This window comes from Glycine soja, chromosome 1 (genome assembly GCF_004193775.1).
Source record: "Glycine soja cultivar W05 chromosome 1, ASM419377v2, whole genome shotgun sequence".
Taxonomy (NCBI): domain Eukaryota; kingdom Viridiplantae; phylum Streptophyta; class Magnoliopsida; order Fabales; family Fabaceae; genus Glycine; species Glycine soja.
In genome coordinates this window covers 5,030,677-5,054,305 of record NC_041002.1, presented here as the reverse complement: position 1 = coordinate 5,054,305, position 23,629 = coordinate 5,030,677, and the positions used below count along the sequence as shown (strand labels likewise).

At 31.0% G+C, this 23,629-nt stretch overlaps 1 pseudogene; it reads left to right on the top strand.

Annotated features, from left to right (window-relative positions):
• Positions 1-18,288: 18,288 nt before the first annotated feature.
• On the top strand, positions 18,289-23,265 carry LOC114411067 (annotated as a pseudogene).
• Positions 23,266-23,629: the final 364 nt, after the last annotated feature.

The following is a 23,629-nucleotide window of genomic DNA, read 5'->3' as shown; positions in this document are numbered from 1 at the left end:
AAAGTCGTTTTTATCCTAGGTGCATTAATTAGTTCATATGAGACAAAAAGCAATAAACAAAAGTAAATTATCAAACAAGAAGGTCTAGGGTTATGATTTTAATTGTACCTTAAATTTTCCCAATTTCTATTTTAAATGAATCCTATTTTAAACTTCAATTGTTGATTTTACCTGACTTCTATTAACAATTATTCACCATAGACTAGTAATAATCATTTCCCGTAATTAATTTCTTAGTTTTTCATGTAGAAAATCAACCCAGGGAAAGCAAGAAGCATAAAGAGGATGATTACTACAATTGAAAGACTTACAAAAAAACACTTTGATCATTAAAACTCATCAACCCAATCGTCTTATTGGTCATCCAAACAATATATCGTACATGCTCCATTCAATTAGTCGGTTCACACATACTAAGATTGATAAGAATTTAACTGGAATTAAAAGAAGACGATCTAATTGAATGAATAACATAGGGATTATAATAACATTAAAAACTGGGATTCTTCGAGTACAATTTACATCATGACCATAGTTATGTAATTTAGTTAACCATCACATATAAGGAGCACAAAATTACAACTAAATGCATAACAATAAGAAAAGGAGAGAAAAAACTTTACAAATGTAGACTCTCGTTCTCACTCCTTATGCCCTTCCTCACTATTACTTCACCTAGAGAACATTAATTTCCATAAACCAAAGATAGATGAACTTTTGCTTTCCCTTTTCTATTAATAATGTTTTCTCTCATTTAGGGCACAAAAGCATAATTGTGTTTTGACCATCATGACCATACTGCATGTACGAGGCAAAAACTTTTAAAGTCAAGAATGATCGTGCTCTAGTATACATGGGCTTGCTTTGGTAAAGCAAGATTGTGCTATGGATTTGAAGCAAAAACTCCAATAATTCAACATAACCGTGCTTAGTCCTGGGGTGATTTTTGCCTTGCGAGTTCGAGCACGACCATGTGGAAATGAGCATGGGTGTGTTGCTTACAAGAAGCTCCACTTTAATGCAAAAGTCTTCCATTTTTGGCTTTTTTTTTCACGACTTCACTAGTAACTTCAATTATGTGTCACACTAAGGAGAAAAATGTGAAATTTGAACAATAATGTTAAGAAAATAAAGCAATATGATTCCCAAACCTCCCCATGAATCTCACCAAAATTATGGTTTATGTTGAGTCATAAGACAGATCAAGACCCTCAATAATTTTGATTAGATGTAAATAATTACAAAATTTAAAATTTGCATCTTATATGCAATCAAACAAATGCATTGTATTTGTGTCTAATAGATCTGACGAAGCAAACAAATGCTAAGATTTGATATAGCATTTAAGACCTCAATTAATACTCTATGTCTTATATTCATTTTGTAGAAAATGTCTTAAAAACATTATTCCTAGGATCTGTCAAAGACCAAGAAAGTAAGAGAATAATCAAAAGCTTTAAAAGAATATCTTTCTTCTTTGAAAAGATGTGTCTGTTACACCAGCTGTGACAAAATTGCTCTGAGCAAAAGCACATTGACTTCAGTTGAAGTGTGGCTCAAGAAAACTAAAAGGAGTGGTGTTTCAGCCGTAAGCTCTCTGAAGAAAATAAATTCATTTAGAGACAACTGATACTTAATTGAAGAATCATGAATCTACGGGCTAAGAAATTCAAATATGCTATTCCCTTTTCTTTATTTGAAAATTCAAAAGTTGTCAAGCTCTAAAAACCATTTATATGTCCTAAGAGACTAAGTGCTTCATTTGTATAATCATATCTTAGACGTTAAGAACTAGTTAGTAGGAAAACAAACCACAATAAATCTTTTGATTTGTTTAGAGCCAATAGTGGCTTGGTGGAATAAAAAATACTAGATTGTTGTAAAGCTTAGGGTTAGGCTATTGTGTAAGAGCCAAAAATGGTAAGGAATAATGCTTGTAACTTTTGAGAAAGTTAGTAAAACTTGGTAAATTGTCAAGAATTGGACGTAGTCTCAATAGTAGAGATGAACCAATATAAAAATACATGTCTTATATCTTTATTGCTTTCTATTTTAACTTATAAGGGTTTGAATTTGATTTTGTTTTTGAAAAGAGTTTTTGAAAAAAATTGTTGGTATCACATTTGTTTACAAAAAAACTTTTTTGTCTATTAATAAATCTCTATCAAATGATAGTTTAGAAAAATGCTTACAAAAAATTTAAAATCACAATTCAACTTTCTTTCATGGGATATTTGTTTTTACAGTTTATCAAGCACCAATAGTAAAATGAAGGAGCAAGAACATAAGAGCCACCTAGGATCTAATATACTTGAAGTTTTAGGAGTGAACCATTTCAGTCCTAAATCCTACCAAGAATTTAAAGTTTTATCACTATTGAGATGAAACAATTTTCTTTTATTGAAAATTTTGTTCTTGAGTACATATATAAGTTAGGTCCAATTTGTCACAAGTTTAATATATTCCTATCTTAGAAGTTGATACATAGTATAATTAAAAGTATAATAATTAATTTTATCAAGCTCGAGCATTGCATAACCACGAGCCTTCATCACCTCCTCACCGTGTGGCAGAATCACTTGGACTCCTCCTATTTAAAGCTACATCAAATGTAATCTAGATACAACCCTATTAGAAGACTCTTAAACCTCTAGCATAGGAATGTGCTTGCAATAAGATCAAGGAAACTTCATAAAGGCCAAGTCTACCATAATACAAGGTTATATGAAACCAAAAGTTGCAGAGGCATGGGTTCTATGCCAATCCATCATTTGGTTAAAAGATCTTCATCTCCAAAACGTAATTTTTGAACTGGATTACAAGACAGTGGTTAACAATTTGCACAAATGTCCTATATGAAAATCAGATTTATTCTCAATCTTACATAGATGTAGACCTCTATTTCATCTATCTCAAACTCTAGGATGAGTTTTGTAAATAAGCAAGCCAATTATTTAACTCATAACTTAGCAAGCATTTTAAGATTTTATGCTAGCTCTCACGTTTTTAATTACATCTCAACTTGTGTTGATTATGATATTATGAATGAAATGTAATAACCTATTGAGTTCTTCTTCCTTTTTAAAAAGAAAGAAATAATAAAAAATACTTTTAACTTTGTGGGTCAACTTGAATGACCAAGTTCTAATCTTGTAGTGAGTTATATATTAAATATAAGTTGGAACATGATAACCAATTTAAATAAATTAGTTTAAACTGAGTTCTTTAAATAAATAAATTTTAACTAAGTTCAATATAATTTTAACTAGTGATAAGTCAAGTTAACTTGTTGAGCACAACTTATTGTGACATTTCTATATTTAACCTATATGTTTACTACTATCTTTTTCTATATGTTTATAAAAAAATTACAACTTCCCTACTACAAAATTTACTTTTTGCATCGTTAGGATAACATCAATTTTATAGAAAATCGATGTAAACCAAAATGCAGTGGCATAATCATAAATAATATGATTTCGTCAACATCGGTTCTATGAAAAATTGATGTTAACGTGAGTTTGTTAACATCAGTTTTCCAGAAACCAATGTTAACATGAGTTGGTTAACATCGGTTTTTGAAAAAAAAATTGATGTTGTATTGTCTTATTTATAATTTTTTTTCAAGCTTCTAACAATTCACTCGTCTCTCCCTCATGACTCGTCTCCCTTATGAACCCTCCTTTGTCAGTCTCACTCTCACTATTGCGGCGCTGAAACCACCATTCACTCTAACTCTCGCTCACGGTGTATGTGTCATTGTCAGTCTCGTTTTCACAGTATGTTTTTCTCTCAAAACTTTTTTCGACAGTGGTTGTTCATGGTGCTGGTTATTTTGGTTGTTTTTTATAGTGTTTTGGTTGGATTCGACAGTGTTTTCGACATTGTGTTAGTTGTTCATGGTTCTGGTTATTTTGGTTGTTTTCGATAGTGTTTTGGTTGGATTCGACATTGTGTTGGTTGTTCATGGTTCTGGTTATTTTGGTTGTTTTCGTAATGTTTTGGTTGGATTCGACAGTGTTTTTGACATTATGTTACTTGTTCATGGTTTTAGTTATTTTGGTTCTAGTTATTTTGGTTGTTTTCGACAGTGTTTTCGACATTGTGTTAGTTGTTCATGGTTCTAGTTGTTTTGGACAATGCATACCTTTTTTTATAGTGAAATTTTACTTAGGTTAGGTTCTGTTTTGGTTGCATATTAACTTAGGTTCTGTTTTTCATGGTTCTGGTTCCTCCTCATTATATTAGTTGCATGGAATAAGCTCGTAGATAACCATGATGTATAGTCAGTTTGTGCATGGATCAATTAGTGGATTTAGATGGTTTGATAAAATTTACTTAATGTCATGTTTATATTGTAAATGGAGGTTAGAAACAATGGATGAACATCAATAGAACTGAAAGGAAATGACTAACACAATGATGAAGATTAACAAAAAAGTAGAGAAAATGTTCAACATTGTTCATGTTATTGATCAAGTAAGAAATTTCAAGACTATTCTAAAATAAACATGACTTGATATAACACAATTGCTTATATTACTTTGCTTGTTAAATGTAGCTTTATGGTGAAGTCAGTAGGTCATTTGTTGTAAGATAAAAGGATCAACTAGAGCCTACTTGACATTTGTTACACTCTAATGACAACATGCACTCTATCACATATAACCAAGATCTAGTGAGTCCTGCTCTACTTGTTGGATGGATAGAACTCAGAGAGTTCTATGGGTTCACTAAAAATCATCAAGTCACCTTGACCCATTATGGACAAAGTGTTTTCCTCCTCACCATCTTCAAAAGCACCTCTGAACCAAAAGCTTGCCCTAAATGACACTCTTTGTACCACCAAGTTCCTAACTTAGTCACTTAAGTCCCGCTGACTGAGTACAAAGTGACTTGCAGCAATTTGGTGAGTAATTAAACACTCATCCGCATGTCAAATTTTAAAATAATATACATATCTAATATGAATTTCATGTTAATTTCAGGATGTGCCAAGTACTATGTACTCATTTGTGACAGATGTAAGATTCACCCATTTGAACTTGAAAGGGACTATGAAGTGTATGATAGTTTATAATCATCATAAGAAGATTGCAAAAATTAGAAATGGATGAAGGAATTTTTCACAATCACAGAATTCAACTTCTAACTTTGTTTTATTTTGGATTTGTTTGTAATTAAAGTACATCACTACTCTACTATTATCATTTTGTAAATTTTTGTTTATAAGTTATTTTGTAAGAAATATTGGAACATGTTGAACACATTTATGGTATATTTTATTGATAAATATTTATAACTACTCTTAGTGTATGATATATTGATATACTTTGTTTATAACTTTTGGTGCATGACTAATTTTATGTGGTTTTTTTATAACTTTGAATGATAAGTTGTGATTTGAATTAATTACAAGTTGATAATTAAAAAAACAACATTAATTTTAAGAAAAATAGATGTTGTCAATAAACAATAACATCAGTTTTTGAAAAAATCAATGTTGTTTTAGCAAAAAATAATATCGATTTTCAGGAAATCAATGTTGTTGTTTACTGACAACATCAATTTTTTAGAAAAATCGATGTTGGTGAAAAGAAAACAGCGTTGATTTTTATATAAACTGATATTGTTTTTTTTGCTAAAACAACATCAATTTTTAAACAACTAATGTTAACGTTGATACTTGAACATTAGTAATTTTAACATCGGTTATTAACCGATATTAAAAGTTATTAATAACCAATATAAAAAACTTATTTTTTTAGTAGTGCTTGTTGTAAACCAAATTGAGTTACAATTTTATTTAAAAAAAATTGAAGTAGAAATTGATCTCTAGATATGATTATAACTCTCCAAATCATGGCGTGTAGGGATGGGCTCTTCATCAGCAATGTGTTGAGATGATCAATCACTAATTAGGTGGTTCCTTCCTTTTGCTACAAGATTACTACTGTACTTGATTTTTCTTAAAAAATTATATATGCAAAGTGAGCAAACAAATCCTAAAAGCAAAACAGTTTCTAAATATGATGATTTTTCGCCTAATCATCGCGTGTAGTGGTGCATATCGTATGCTTTAGCTCTTTCCCATTTTCATAAAAAAAAAATTAAAAAATAAACTTTATTATGACATGGTATCAAATTTTCAACCGTTTGTTGAAAAATATTTGATCGTACTAGTTGTACTTTTGTTAATAACGAACACCTGCAATTAGCAATTTTCCCAGTGGTGCCTACCACTGATTATAAATGGGTCTTTTTCTTTTTAAAATTTCCCCTCTCTTCCCGGTGGAGGGTTGGATTTTTAGGTGAGAAAGGGTAGTCAAATCCAGTTAAAATGTTAAATACAAGAAGGAGCAACAGCATTGAAATTTGGACACCAATGCCAAAATGTACTATTGTTGATATGTTTTTATACACAAACGAAATTTGGGCACCGGTAGTGTCAAAGGCAACACTATTGGCATTTCTTTGAAGCAGCTATATGAAGTTTTTATATTGATTTGCTGTTCTATGTTGATAACTTTTTCTTAATTTTCCTCTTTTTTATTTCTTAAGAACAAGGTTATGGACGGAAATATGAATTTATATATATATATATATATATATATATATATATATATATATATATATATAGTTTTTTTTGAATCATTAAATAAAATTTATATATACTATCATATTATAATATATTCATTAAGTTAACAAATTTTTTATACAATTGACATGGATTTTAGTTTCTAAAACTAGCATATAATAATATAAACGTAGTAACATACAAACATAAATTTAATATATATCATCTACTTTTTTTGGTTAGAAAGTTAAATAGGACAAAAACGAAGAAGATGAAATTTTGTTGAGTATTCAAAATAGTGTATAAAGGAACAAAATAATGACTTTTCTGCATAATGTTTTCCTCTAAGAATTGATTTGAAATTGTCCTTTTATCATCTTTGTTATTATCTAAATAATAACATTAAAATCATCCTAGAATAAGGATAGACCAATAACGTTTTGTTTATAGAAAAGATGTCTACCAATAGAATTACAATAATGCAAGAAAAGGTAAAGTATATGTTGGATCAAACAAGCATTTTTGAGATTATATTAATCAATTCACTTAAAAGACGCACCAAATAAATTATTAGACAAAACTTAGAACATGGCCACGTGCCTGAGCCACTTTAGGAAGAGATATAGTAATAATAAACACTTATACATATACATACAATAATATAATATGTATAATTCTTAAAATTATACAATAATATAAATACAAACTTCAAAACCAAGCAATTCCACCATCCCAAACCTGAAAAAATAAAGATTCTTGGCGTGCACTAAGCACTTATAATAATCCACCTCCTTCACAAACCAAGACAACTTTTCACTCCTTTGCCACCCGCACACGTGTCAACCCCTCGTGTAAAGGCGTGTGGTCATGTGAAGCATTATTGGACGTTGAGAAAGGTCTTATTAACGACGAAATGCGATTCACAAAAAAAAAAAAAAACACACTAAACAAGAAATATTAGTTATATGCTTAAATCAAAGGAGGTAGGATTAAGAAAAACGCTTTGTGTAAAAGTGGTACATTCTTTATAATATCAATATATCCTGTCATTGACTGACTAGAGCTCTGAAAAACCTCTCTTCAACGTTTAGCAAACTTCTGTTTACAAATTGTCTCGTTCATATTTACACTAACAAAGTATCATTATAAATGATAGATAAAGGACTGCAAGTTTGATGATTTATAGGGTTCAGATCTATCCATATATGATTTAACATATAAATAAAATTTCAAGCGAAGTATATTAATCAAATTAAAGTTATCTGATCAAGATAAAGTTATCTTATTTGAGTAATTTTGTTTACTTGAATGCAAATTTCACATATAACATTCATGTGAAAATAGATAAACATTGCTAGGGGCATTAAAGAGGGTAGGTCTCCTGTCAAAATTTGTTATGGTATTGTTAAAGTTTGTGTTTTTAAAAATCCAAATTCTTCACCTATATATGTTAATAACGATAACAACCAGATCTCATTTGGTTAAAGGGATTTGCAGAATGATATTTGGGGGGTTATTTTAAAACAACTTTTTTGGGGTGTGGGTTTAAGCCTGTAAGGTAGTATTTGATAGATATAATAAAATAAGACAAAACATAATGCATACATTTTAAAGGATCAATTTAATGAAAAAAATAAAATATTTTTTTTTATGTTTTTTTAATATGTTTATCTAAATTGCTTCTGTTTTAAAAAAATAGTAAATTTTTTGCTTATCATATCTACTTATTAAATAAGCTCTTTTTTTAAAAGTACTTACTTTAAAATTATTTATTTTAAGTTTAAATGAACTGACCCTTTATGGTTGATATATTTTAAGAATAATACAAAACGGAATTTAAGATTAAAAATCTAATATATATTTTTTGTTCCATTAAATGGTAAGAGTAGAAATTAATTTAGATAATAACAAAGCAAAATATTTTATTTTGTGCACCAAAACACCATCTAAGACTCCAAAATCCAAATGAAACTTGTGTGATTTATCTTAGACACGTTAGCTCTCGCTATTACGTGACAAAACTTGGTTCTTTTTCTTTTTTTAAAAAAAAGGGTTGAAGTTTGATGATTTGAGCCAAATGAAAAGGCATTAGATATAATAATATTCTATTATTGACTATTGAGCATAAATCCAAGCAAAAGCACGCCTTTAGACCTAAATAGATAGACATATAAAAAGAGAGAGAGAGAAAGATCGAGGATACGTGCATAGTAAAGAATGAATGTTACTTAATTATCTTGGGGAGTAGTAGTAGTGTCTTTGTTGTACATCCAAAATTCTTATTTTTGTTTTTCCTTATTTAACTACCAAATAGTGTGCGAAATAATAATGAGGGATTGGTTAATTATCATCTCCCACTTGCAAATAAAAAAGAAGCTTTGACGGTGGTTGATCTTTAATTCGTTTTTTGGAGTATAAGAGAAGAAGAGAGAGCAAGTGGAAGAAGGAGTGTGGGGGGCTACCCCATGTGACATGTATGTTGTTTACATGACATAAATTGCATGTTAGCTTGGGTTTTATCTGGCAAAGGGCCCCTAGCACCATCATATAATAAGACCATAAAAAAAAAAAGTGGGTTTATAAGTTATAACCAATGCACCCCCATTTCCCCATTATTAGATTATTGCTTTCATCTATTTTTGCCTTTTCGTCTTCATTTTCCTATTTTGCATAATATTTTATTTTATCTCTCTTTCTTTATCCCATCATAATATTGTTCATTACACGTTTCATTTCTCTCTCTCTCTCTCCTTTTTTTTATATTAATTTTAACTTCACCACCGAATCTATACACGTATATAAACTATTTTATGTACTTTTTTTGGCAATTGCCTCCTCCTGACATGAAAACTCAATTCGAAAGAGAGAGATGGAGATTTACATATCTAGGCATGACGCTGGCCGGATCATGAGAAAAAGTCCAAAAAAGAGTAAAAGTTAATTAAAACCATTAACATAAAGCAGGAGAGTTTTTGTTTAAGAAAAAAAGATAGAAAACTGCATAGAAACCACATTGATTTCATTTTAAAATTTTAAAAGAGGAAAGACTAACTTTATTAAAATTTTCAAATGTTTGTATTTTTTTGAATAAAAAAATATTTTAATTTGTAAGAAACTGTTTCTAAAAAAAATAGAGAAAAAGAGAGATATGCGTGTGGGTGTCTGAGAGAAAGGGTTGGTTGATAGAGAATATTAAAAACCTAATTTATTATTATTATTATTATTATTATTATTATTATTATTATTATTATTATTATCTAATAAAGAAAGAAAATAAGCTGGAAATGGAAGGTGGGTGTCTTTGTTTGAGAGCAACCAAGTCAATAATAAGCATTAGGAAAAGCCAAACGCAAAGGGGTCAATTTGATTATTGAAGAGACGTATTCCTACTTATCTTCTGTGTGCAATCCCTGTTCCATTCCCACAAGGAGTAAGAATATTTATCATTTCGTCAATTAAAAATATTAAAAACAAAAAGGAAAGAAGAATTACAAGGAGAACAACGACACAGTTAGGCAAACGTCACTTCAACCTTGTCTCCATCTCTCTCTCTCTCTCTCTCACACAACTTTCCCATTTTTTATTTATTTATTTAATTATTAATACACCAAATTGATAAATATGTAAATACATGTCATGCACAGTGTGAGAGTTATGTTATGTGGTGGTGTCTTCTTAGCTGTGTTAGATGGTTATTAGCTTTATGTCCTATTCACAAATAATAAAGAGGGGGTGAGAAATCCGTGAATTTTGCCTAACCAAAGCAAAACCCCTCTTATTTTGGTACAAAGAGAGAACACCCCACCCTCCCAAAATGGTTCGTTTAAACCACCCTAATTTTCACCCTGAAAACGACCATGTACCATTAAGGATTCGGCAAAAGATAGTACTGAAAATGTGTGTGACCAAGCTTCAGATTAAAACACAAGGGAAATTAAATAGTGTCGCATTTATAACTTGATCTTAAATACGGATTTATTTGGTGTGTGTATTTATTAGAGAAAACAATATTTGTACTTACAGTGTAAATGGTTTTTACATTAAAAATTTCAAGAATACACGTTTTTTATGAACTCTTTTAAACACATTGTTTTTACTATTGGTGAGAATTATTTGAAACCTACAAATTTTTGTAAATCTTAATTTTCATTTAATGACTTTCTCTTGTGATTTTGTAATTTTTAATAAATTTTAATTATTACTAATGTTTGTATTTTAAAAAAGTGTATTTAAGAATATGTTGCTAAGACTTTTTTTACATTGTTATTTTGTTTATGATAAATTTATTGATTTTATAATAATTAACTTAAAAATCCTACTAACTATAATTTCTTTTTTTAAAGAAAAATTAACTATAATTTCTAATTGATTGAGATAATAAATTTTTTTACAAGTGCGTAGAAATTATGTTATATTTATTACACATATTAAACAGTTAATCTCATAATTATGATAGTGCTGTCCCTTGTACCTTCCTTTTCTTATAGGTTCCATTGCTTTTCTTTCTCACCATATATATAATCGTTTCCCTTCTTAATTATATTCTTTTTGTTTCTCAAAAGAAAAGAAATACGGGAGGTGGAAAAGATTAGATGCATGCTGTTGTTATTCTTGTTGCTGTAAATGACCTTGCAAAAACGTTTGCATCTTAATAACCACAACCATTTAGGACGGTTTCCTTTTTTATTCTTTATTTTTTTTTTCATTTCCTCATAAATAAAATTTGTTTAAAGCTGGGGTTGATTCCATTCCATTGAGAATCTTTCTCACTCTTAACTGGAACCCTAAAAAAATAGTATAATAAAGAGAAAGGTCAGCACCCACCTCTCATAATCATGCTTGGTAATATTATCTATTTCAATGGAGAATCTTTGGTGAATTACACAGGGTGGGGGGCATTGAATTTTATTCAATTTATGGTAGCTGATGAGTTAGATGGCAATTGAGGAATGAATTGTATTATTCCTCTCTCTTTTTATGAAAATAACTTTTTTCTTGATTGTTTTTAGAGAATTTCCAGTTGCATGCTCATAACTTGTGTGTATATATATGGCGTGATTGATTCACTCAAGGAAAAGAAAAAGAAAACGAAAGCTAAATGGGAAATTGTTTTGTACCCATTGAAGTTTGCGCATATGCCTTTTCATTGATGCGTGGAGTAATAGAGGAAAATTAAGAAAGTGAGTGCTGATGGCCCTCTCTTTTATTTGCGTAATATAATATGTCATAATTCATCAGCATTAGATATATAAATTCAAGTAGATAAAATTTAAAATACTATAATAGTCTTAATATTTTTAAAATACGAAACTTATATCTGATAATTTTATTTCTTTCTTTCTATTTCCCGAAAAGACAATTACACGCACATGCATATATTAAAAAAGAGATTTGAATATGGCCGTCAATGCAGTTTTTATTTATTTATAATTTTGTTTTTATTCAACAAGATATGAAGCCAACAGCGCAAGAATAAGTGGATAAGAAATATAACATATATATATATATATATATATAGACACACACATCAAGAAGGGAACGGTAATTCATATAAGTGAGTTATCTGGATTGGTTCATCCTAACCTCAAAAGGTAGCTTGGCTAGGTTAAGAGATGGGATATTTTAGTGAGAAAAACGAACAAATAAAAGACAATACGTCAAGGCAAACTCTTTGGAAATATCTGAATATTGAGTTGAAGTCTTACATAAACATTTTATATCTAGTTTACTTATTGCCCTCTTATCCACATCTAGTAAAAATAGCTCCTTCATCAGCTTCATTGATACGAAATGTGTGCCTATTTGTTTGATTTCCAAAAAATGTGTTCTACATCTTTTTATTATCTTTTGTAACCTCCTTTTCTTTTTCTGATAAAGTCTAGTATGAGCCACTCCTTAAAAAAAATTAAATAAAGTTGAGAAAGTTTTTAAAGCATTTTTTTTGAAGCAGTTTTTAAACCATTTTAAGAAATATTAATTAGGAAAAAACTTATTGACCATGTGAGAAGAAAGTGAATAGACAGCACAGTTAAAAAAAATACATGCACGTGTATAATTAAAAATAAAGAAATAAAACGAGATTTCAAAAGGTTTAATGGAAAAATATATATAGAAGATTTCAAAAGGTTTCAATTTCTTGTTTAATTAAAAAACGTTTGTTAAAAATTATAATAATTAAGTTTTTTTTTGAAAAGGGTGAAAATGATAATTTAGAAAAAAAATCTATTTTTTTAGTAAACATGCTACCTTTATTTAAATACATTTTGAGAAAATGTTTGAAAACCAAAGAGATGAAACACTTTATTTTAAAAAGTCTCACATCACTTACCTTAATTGGGAGAGTATGATTATTAAGAGTGTCTATTTTAGTTGCATGAGTTATTGTAAATCTTGTGTCTTCGGTTCTAATAAATCAAGAAAAAGTATGTATGATTTATTATTTATGTATTTTTTGGATAGCCTCATTTAATGTAAATAAGGTTGTTAAAATTATTGAGAACATGAATCAACTTGTGTGAGATTAATATTAGTATAAATTAACTAGAGATTTTGAGTATGTGTACTAAATATGTAATTATATTAAATGTTTGGAGATAAATTTTTATTCCTGAAAAAATACATATTTTATAATAAAGAAGCTTGTTAATTTCATATTTTATATATATATATATATATATATATATATATATCAATAAGTTGTGAATAACATCAATATAATTTCATTTGTCATATACAATTTATGTTATTAATTTTCCTTTTTTAACAATATGTATTGATTTTTTTTTTCAATTTAGTTAATTATGCATTATTCATTTTTTTTTGTCTAATGAGAAAGTATCTAAGATTTCTTATTTGATACCTAACTAATCCTCTTCTCATCGAGTTAATCTATTTTTGGAATAAAATGATACTTCAAGTTATAATCCGAGTCCAGACCTTAATTAAGAGACTTAATTACCAAAACATTTGGTACCATTCATATTTGAGTTAAAAGAAGAAATCAATAAAACAGCTTTCACTAGCCAGACACAAATTTATTTCACACGATAAACAAAAGATCGAAATTTTTTTCCAAGAATGAACAAGGTAGAGAGGGCATGTATTGCGTGGGAATTGAGGTTGCAAGTTCATGGTAGTTGGAAACGTTACACGCACAATTATGCCACTCTTTCTAAAACTGAAGGCCGACAACTAATTAGTGGTCTATCTCTGTCACTATTCTATGCCTAACACTATTAAACATCACCCTCATGGAGCCATTTTTCCCTGCATTTTATGCTTCACCACATGGCCTCAACCTCAACACAAGGTGCTCTCAAAAGCCCACCCCAAATTCAAATTTCACCTTAGCCCAATTCAACAAGGTAAACCAAAAATTGAGGCTACTCTGGTGGTTAGTAGTCCTTTAGGGAGATTAATTAAGTTAAAAAAATTGATTGATTATTTTGGATAATGATATCTATTTTGTACCAAAAAGAAAACTTAATTGCATGGATGATAGCCCCTTCTTAAAGTTCTTATTTAAAAAAATAATTTAGGAGGTCGTTTTCTGATTGAGAATGTGTTAGGTTGGGGTTTTAGAAGGAGTTGTGGTGAGGCTACATGTGTGAAGATAAGTGTGTTTATGTGAATAGTTGAAAATCTTTTACTTTTTCAGTTTTTGGATAATCTCTTATTATTATTATTATTATTATTTAATCTTTCCTTCTAGAATCAATGGTCGGCAATCACCTCAATTAATTATTATTATTGTTACATGCTTAATGTTTAGATTTGATTGTAAAATGAAAAGATTGGGTTTAGTGGTGCACTAGTAAAAAAATGTGTTTGAAAATGACGGTGGTTCAATTCACATTCACCCTAATCTCTCTATTAGTTTGTTATTAACTTTTGCTTCGAACTTCTAAGTGATACCCATCATGGGTTTGTGTGACTTATGAGATTATTTTATTTTTGCTGCCCTCCAAACCCGAATTGGATTTTGATTAACTTCAACTTCCTTGTGGTTATTCAACTTTGGCTTTATGTAGGTCAAAGCCTATAGCATGTTAAATCGCATGTCATCAATAGACAATATTTATACAATATTGAGAATTTATATCACTAAGCAACAATCCTTCATCATTATCCATACTTGCCAGGAAAAATATAGGGTAACACGTACTCTTAGTTTTGGTCACGCCATCTTTCCAAACAAACAAAAAAAAGGAAAAGTCATTTTGATTTTCCTACCATTTGAAATTAACTTGTAGACAATGTAGAGGAAGTTATGCGCTCAATTAATTCTTTGCACACAATAAATCATAATTATTTATCCCTTACCAATATTTTTTCTTTATGCAGTAGTTTATGTTGACTCCATATAGCACTTTGTAAAACACAAGTTTCGGAGAAAGAATTAATTCTTAGAATATAATACATCGTACCATTATTATTTATCATTTACTATATACAATGTACAATGTACATGTCCCCAATACTTTATCGTTTAAATTATTACAAGAGGAGGAGCATTATTAAAAAAATTGAACTAAGATTCAAAATTGACAAAAAAATTTGTTTTAATAATTTCTACTACAATGTATTGGATGTATTGGACACATGTACATTGTATATGGCAAATGGTAAATAATTATGATATGATATATTCTATTCTAAGAATTAATTCTTTGAATAATCCTTTCGTATATTAGAAAATGGCTTTCTTAAATGTTGACTCAAAATTTGAACTATAGCTGTGAAAGTTAACAGTATGTTTCCTTAGGGTTTTTTTTCCTGGATCAGCTAGGTTATTCTTTTGTTAATTTTTGTAAGTATTCTTCTAATAGTATAAAATCCTTAATTTTATTACTTCATATTGATTTTTTTTCCTTAGTACATTTTATGTTTTGAATTATTAGCACATAAATTATATACTATATCAATAGGTAAAATAAAGTAAACCCTTGATGTCCAATCATGAAAAGTATATTTTATTTGCTTGATTTAATGATTTTAGAGGTAAAGTTCTAGTAAGGCTCCCAAGTGATAAGGATTATTAGACACTTTGAAGTTTACCCAATGGGGCTGGGCTTTTGGGCCACAATAATAGAGGTGGAATCAGGTTCATGTTCTGCTTAAAGAGGAATATAATTGTTTTTGATGGACAACAAAATTGCAATTACAATTGATTGAGAAAGGTGCTAAAATGCCAATCTTTTAAAATTTATTACCGAATAAAGTTTTCATTTAGTAGCCAAAATGTGAACACAAGCACAATCTTTTAAAACTTGGCACATATGCCCTTCCCCCCGTTGTTTTTCTTAATAGAAGAAATTCTACATCTACTCGCAAGGAATTTTGTTTGGGTTTAGATTTGCCAAGTTGAATTGGCATATTCTGAAAAGGATATTGTTGTCTAGAGCTTTGAAGAGGGGAGGGGAAACTGTGTTGTAGTCTTCTCCTGTGCTTAGTGAACAGTTTGGTAACAATGATTGGGAAAAATGTAAATTATATTAAACTCAAAATGATACAACAATAAACGGGGCATACTCTGCAATTAGAGAAAATCAAAAGTCTCCCTAATACAAGAAGACCTATATCAAGATGCTAAAACAAATGCAACAGGTGCGCTTGTCTATACAAAAAAAAACTTAATCTTGCTAATAACTTCTATTACAAAAAATTGATAATCTTCAAAAATTAGTTTGTTCCTAGACAGCCAGATGCAGTAGACTGTAATTGTTATAATCAGACAACGAAATTTTCCTTGAACACCTGATGTGGATATGTTCCTAATTAAAGAATCAGTAATACGCTGCAAAGAAGTGAAACGCCTACGAAAAGGAGCCAAATCACGAATGTGAGCCCAAACTTAGAGAGATTTTCGGCAAGAAAAGAACAAATGAGCATTTGACTCAGCCTCATTTGAACATAAAGGGCAGAGGGAATCCTTGTTCAAAAAAGCAGCTTTGTCAAGAGTAAGCAGCCGGTTCCTTTTAGCAAGCCATAAAATGAAAGACATCTTAGGGGGGGATTGCTGGGTTCCATATAACAGAACACCAACTAACAGTAGGCTTGACACCTCTAATGTATTCATAGACTTTGCCAACAAGCAATTGTTCATTGATGTTCCAAGATTGAATCCTCTTTTTGGCCTCTTCCGTACTTAGCTCTTTGAAGATAATAAAGTCCCTTATTTGAATGATTTTCTTTATCAAAACTGAATCTGATGAAGAAGTATTGTAATTCCACACATCACTCCCTCTGAAATAGTAATGGTGAACTCACCGAACCCATAAAGAATCTTTCTTATAATGAAAGTCCCACAGAATACGGGAAAGAAGCACAAGGTTCCAATTCTTGAAATTAAAAAGGCTGGTAACAATGATTGACTTTGATGCTAATGGTATTTTGAGTAATTGTGCATAATGTTCTTCTTTTATCCTACACTTTTTTTTTTTTTTACAAAGTGCTTTATAGTAGTAAAATCAGGAAGCCAATCCCAACGTTACTATCATTTCTATGTGGAAACGATGAACCTAAACATTAGCATGTGCCAAATTTCAGGCTAGGCCTATAAGGGTCAGGTACCTATAATTTGCTTTTCTGCCTTCCAAAGTCTCATTCATCATAATAATCACTTGTAATTGTCTCCCAACTTCCAATTTTTGTACGAATGGGCTTTCTCCTGTGTAATTTTCTGCAAATATTTAAAGAAAAGGAGTTGCAACAACAAATAAGTGGGTATTATAAAAATAAAATATTGAGAAATGGATATTCTATAAAAGGGTCTTGAACTCTTTATTGGGAACTTACCAGCGAATATGTATTTTGGTTTACAATCTTTATGTGAACATATTATTTCTTCAGTTATAAAACGTATTCCAATATGTATCACTATATTTTTGGTCTATGAATGATGAATTGCATATCACTTAAAATCATTTTTTTTAAGACTCTGCTGTTTTTTATTCTTTCCGTTGAACGCTTGAAAATCACAATTTCGACTAAGGCCCACGGGCCAAGGAGTATTCCTATAGGTGGCTATTATTAACGGACTTCGGCCTCATGCATCCCCTATTTTACTTCCCGCACCTCATAAAAATAACCCAAAATACTCTTATGGTGTTTTTTTTTTTTATCTCAGCATACACCCCAAATTTAGGGAGTACAGGAAGAAAAAGTCCAATTCACGTTAGGCCTACTTTCTTTGGCACTAAATCAAAATAAATAACTGCGGTGATGCTATTCGCACTTACTTTTTTTTCTTTGCACCACTCACTTATCTTTTAAAACAATTTTTTAACAAAAATACTCTATGGAAATTTTTTTTCTTAATGTGGTTATGATATAATATATTATGGAATATAGTATTCATAATGTAATATTTTATACTACAAAAACTAGTTTCCATATTGCCAAAAAATTTACATGATGGAAACTAGTTTCTTAATGTATTGGATCATAACTACATTATATAAATTATTATCCACAAAATAAAAAAATTAGGGATGTGAAGGGTGATGTGAGATAGAAAAGATTTGTTTTGGGAATTTAAAAAACTATAGTAAATGGGAGTGTATATAGAAAAAGGGAGGTTGTTTGTATAGCATGGGCCATAAGATAAACTTTCTTTCGGCTTAATTAGCCCAGGCCAACATGGGCTTGAAAATTGTTTGCGCCACTTTCTTATAAACAAAAACCGGAAGATGAATTTCCTGAAGAAAAAAAAAAAAAAGAAGAAGATGCAAACGGTACCAAAAAACCACTAACAGAGAAAACTTCCAATTTTTAGTTTTCTGAATTTCAGATGGTTGACTCTAATTTTAGGAGCTGAAAAGGTGCTAAATCTAACGTTGGACGAAATGTGGATCCGAGGATTCAGTTTTTGGATCAAAGGTTGCTTTTTGCTGGCCTTGGTATCTATAATTTCCGGTCTGGAACCCGAACTAGGATTTACCCGCGTCGTCTTTCAGGTTTTTCTGTGCGAAAATTTGTATCAAGTTTGATCCTTTTCTGTTGTTTGTTTTCATTTATAATTGCTTGGATTTGCAGTAAAAGCTTGAATTTAGTTTCATATATGCTTAGTGCTTTCAGTTTCAGTGTTGTAGACTTGTAGCTATGATCTCTATCTGTTAAGTTCTTAAGTAATAGAGAAGTTCAAACTTTGGATACCCATGTTGTTGATTGAGAAGATCCCAGATATTTGTGTTCTGGGTATGAGTGAAAACTGGAATCAAGTAGCTCATTCAGTGAAAAATCCTGTCTTGCTTGGGAAATTTGCTTCTTTTAGATAACTTGTTTCTCAAATTGATATCAATTTGTTGTTGTTGTTGTTTGTTGCTTATGGTGTGTACCACTTAGGTTCTTGTGTTTTTTGATGCAGACAAAGTATGGAGATATTGAATTTGGTTTCTATCCAACCGTGGCATCCAAAACTGTTGACCACATTTTTAAGCTTGTGCGACTTGGAGGCTATAACACGAACCATTTCTTTCGGGTATTGTTCTCTGGAAACAAAGCTAGTAAATATTGAGTTTCATGAAATTGGTGGGTATTGTATAGCTTTGTGAGTAAGTGGTTTTGAATTCAATACCTAGGTGGATAAGGGATTCGTGGCCCAAGTAGCAGATGTTGCAAATGAAAGATCGACTCCAGTGAACGAGGAACAAAGAAGGGAAGCTGTAAAGACTGTTGTTGGTGAATTTAGTGAAGTCAAACATGTTCGGGGTATTCTTTCCATGGGAAGGTTAGGTCTCTCTAGACAGCAACTGATGGCTGTAGCTTCATTTTTTCTGCTTAAGTTCTTGATTTCATGTCATTCTTGTCGCTTTTTTGTTTGTCATTAAGTTGCATTTATATATGGTTTAACAAATTTTATTTTCTATGCTTAAGTGGGAAGGGTATTATTTAATATTTATTTAGAGTGTTGTAGAATTTATAATCTTGACACATGATTTTAAGGAGTAATCAGATATGTAAGTATGTAACAGTTCTCATTACTATTTTGCTCCTAAATTTCTGAAACCATTCTTTTGGTTTGAGCCTTTGTTGGAGGTCCTGACGTATGCAAATTTGTTCTTGCAGATATGATGATCCGGACAGTGCTTCATCTTCATTTTCAATACTACTTGGAGATGCCCCTCATCTTGATGGCAAGGTTGGGTAACTATAACTGCAATATCATTGCAAAACATTCACTCATATCTCACAATTTTTGCAATTGATATACCGATGAATGCCCTTTGCAGTATGCAATATTTGGAAAAGTTACTAAAGGCGATGAAATGTTGACAAAGCTCGAGTAACTACCTACTCGTAAAGAGGGTATATTTGTAATGGTATACTAGAAAATCTCATCCATCTTGGGCATTGTTCTTTTTTCCCATCATTTAATGTTCAATCCTGGATCATATCATGTACATAGATATCCATGGTTTAGGAATTTATAGATTTTTCCTTGCAACTATTGTTTTATTTTTTAACTTTGTGGAGAAGCCATGGGCAAAGCTAGAGAGACCCATGGGAGAAGAGAAAAGGGAAGGTGGGTGGGTGAGGGAAAGATTTATATAGATTTGTATGTATGTATCAGGGAAAAGAAATTCTCTGTAGTAATATGTAGCTTAAAATTATTCACCTGTAAGCTTTTATTGCTAACTTTGAGGGTGGTTTTTGTATGAAGGAATATTTCAGGGAAAAAGGGCACATATCAAGTTAGAATTCATGTTTATTGTGAGAAAATGAGAACTATAAATTTGGCTCATAGTGTATCCAACCATATATGGATGGTAAGATTAGAAGTTAGTTAATGCTTACATGGTCACTTAAAGTCATGTGCATTTATTTTCAATCTTGAGACTTGACCATTCCAATATAATCTAATGGTTTATATTTATTCTTTTTTCTTACAAAAACAAAAGTTCTCACTTGATACGTTACCTTCAAAAAATTATGTTCATATGGCAACAATTGTTTATATTTGTGTAAGGGTGAAGTGCATAAATGTAAATTGGTATTTCTAATACTTTTTATGCTTATTAGTGAATGGCGAAGTCAGCATTAAAATGTTTTGCAACTTAATTATTTCCTAACTTAGGTGGGGTCACTGTAGTCGTTATCAGCATTAGACTGATCAATCGGCTAGTTTGCATCTTATTGGTTAATTGGTTTAGCTGGACTTCTAATAGAACAAACATATGCATGCTTATCTTTTGTCTCAAGCTTTTAGTGCAAAGTTTAAAATTACTCAACATGATTATTTCTTCCTTTGTACTTCGATGATTTGTTTTTCCTTTTCCAGCCGATGGAATGCATCACTATCCTGTCATCATATTACTATGGTAAGAATCTTTCAATTTGTTGCTTGTTGGTTAAAATAAACATAATCCCTATAGTTTCACTTGATTTGAATTTTTTATTCTTTTTGAGTTTGATCCCTATAGTTTATTCTTTTTGAGTTTGATCCCTATAGTTTCACTTATTTAGATTTTGGTCCTTCAGTGACCAATATCTAATTTGAAACTATAAGGAGGACCTTTATTTTGTTTTTTTGGAAGGCAAATATAAATATTATTAATAGAAAGTGCAGATGGATACCCACGAGGAGTGGGAGGGGAACTGCACAACATCAAGTACAAAAACAGAGTCCTTAAAAAAGCTCCCATTGATCCTACCAACAGAGCATCCCTCACCCAACATCCAACAAAAAACCTGTATACCAATACCAACAAAAACCACTATACAATCCACCCCCAACCAAATTCCCGTCTGGGTGAAGTCCCTCCAAGAGCAAGACAGCCGCCACCCAAAACTTCCTCTCACAAGCAAGACCTTTATGAAAATTAGGGATCAATACCTTGACTAATATAAACTTTATGGGTTAAAACCTAATGACAGGGACCAAAATTCAACAGATTGAAACAAAGGAGCTGATACATAACAATAAATTATAGGGACCAAAATATAAAATTGAATAAAACTATAGGGACTAACTGTTTCGGTAACTTTGCCTTAAATATCAAATGTTACATCGTGGATGACTAATCCTGTAACAAATTTGCATTGGAAGATGCCCATATTTTGTGTTGCATCTCAGGCTGCGATCATTGACTGATAAAAATTTAGAGAATCACTGTTGTGATAAAATGAAGTTACATATACTTTGTCTCTTTATTCAAAACCTACACCTTTGAGAAATAAAAAACCACTTCAGCCAAGTTAAGCTACTAACATAAGTGATGAGGAACATTTATAGTCTTAGATTGTGTTCAAAGATCAATTAGGCATTGTAAAATGGCTTATGTCATCACCTGGTATAGAGATTTTGGCAATATTACTAGCTGAACCCTTATCCTTTGCTACCATAATGATTGATTCCATTAGGCCTGGTCCCCTAATTCTTGAAAATTACTTCCTTTCTAAGCATCCAAGTTCTTCTCTTGGCTCTTTAGCTCAAAAGACTGGCCACTTTTTCTCTAATTCCAGTCTTGCCCCTTCTTCCTCCCTTTGTTTCATATGAAATTCTCGCTGAGTGATCCTGAAGTTGCAATGCAAAGATCTATTAACCTCCCTGTGAAAGTCTGAGCAAGTGACTAATACTGGAGCTTCATAGTACCTTGTCAGGTCCTCACTAGTCCAGTGTTCTAATTCCATTTCTCCATTATTCTAGTCTTGTTCACCTGACCTTCATCCATGAGATGTTCCTAGTCCATCCATTTGGACAAAGACCTATTCTTAGATAAGGATGGAAGGATCCAACTGCACAACTTTACTTTTGCCCCTCAAAAACATCCCCCAAAGGTGTTCTTGCTCTATATGACTAGAAGGGGTCTTGCAAAAGTCTCAAATTGCTCCTCTTGCCCAAAGTCCTGTTATTTCAGACCTAACAAGATTTTGCAAGGATTCTGGATCATGGGTCGCTCACAAGCCTAGCGTCTATGTTCCTAAACATCATCGAAATTGGTTTCAGAGTGCAAGATTCCTCAATAAACCTATATCATTTGCAACAAGCATGGAATTAGGGATAATTTTATGTATGTCCCTGGTAATCTCATCCAAGATTAAATTAAACAAGGACTCATGACTGAGCCCTGATGCGATACTATAGAAAGTCTAGTCTCGCCTCCTCGAGTTCTCATGCTAGTAATTACCTCATCAGGATTGCTACATGGACGCATTGCAGATTTTGGTTGGAATGAGTGCAATTTCAAGTTCAATGTGTTCCTATCTAATATCTAGTTTGCTTGTCTCTTTAGCTTTCTGTAGTGTGTTAGATTCTCTTTCTCTCTGAATCCTGCTACCTATATTTTCTGCTAGACACGGAGACAGAAAATTGTGAGCAAGACAGATCAATTTTGAAGCTTAGACCAGCTGCCTCAGCTGTTGAAGTTGAAAGACAGGTAATAAACGTTATCAGATTCAAGACCATAATGTTTGTTCCACTTGTTAACATAGCTTTCATGCGTCACTTTGCAGAGGATGAAATGCTTCCCCTGATAAAAGCAATTTTGATATTAATTTGGGATGAACATTACACTGCTGCATTCTCATTTTATATAATGTCCAAGCAGTGTATACAGATATTGCTTTTGTTATGTATGAGAAATTGTTCTAAATATGCATAAACATGAATTTAAAGAGCTTATGTGTATACTTGCCCCAATCCAAACACCATTTCCTGAATGCTAAAATATTTTCCTTTGCAAAAATTGTCTCCGGCCCTAAGATTTGGAATAAAACTAAAACAAACAGTCTTACGTGTCCGTTCGATTTAGATTTTAATCTAGTTAATTTTGAGCAGTTGAACGTGATTATGATATATGTTCAAATTAATGTTAGGAACAGATCTTATATTAAAATGTGTAAAATTGATTTTAGACCATCGTCTAGTCAATTTCAAAGCTACAAATTTCTTATTGATCCTAATTTGATGCCCATGATAAGCCTCTCTATTGTTGCATGCTATTTTGTTTATTTTATTTATTTATATTTATTAGGATTTGCATTTGAATTTTCATTTTGGATGCAGTATATTTAAGCTGTGCTCTCTGCTTATATACTTCCAAGGGTAGA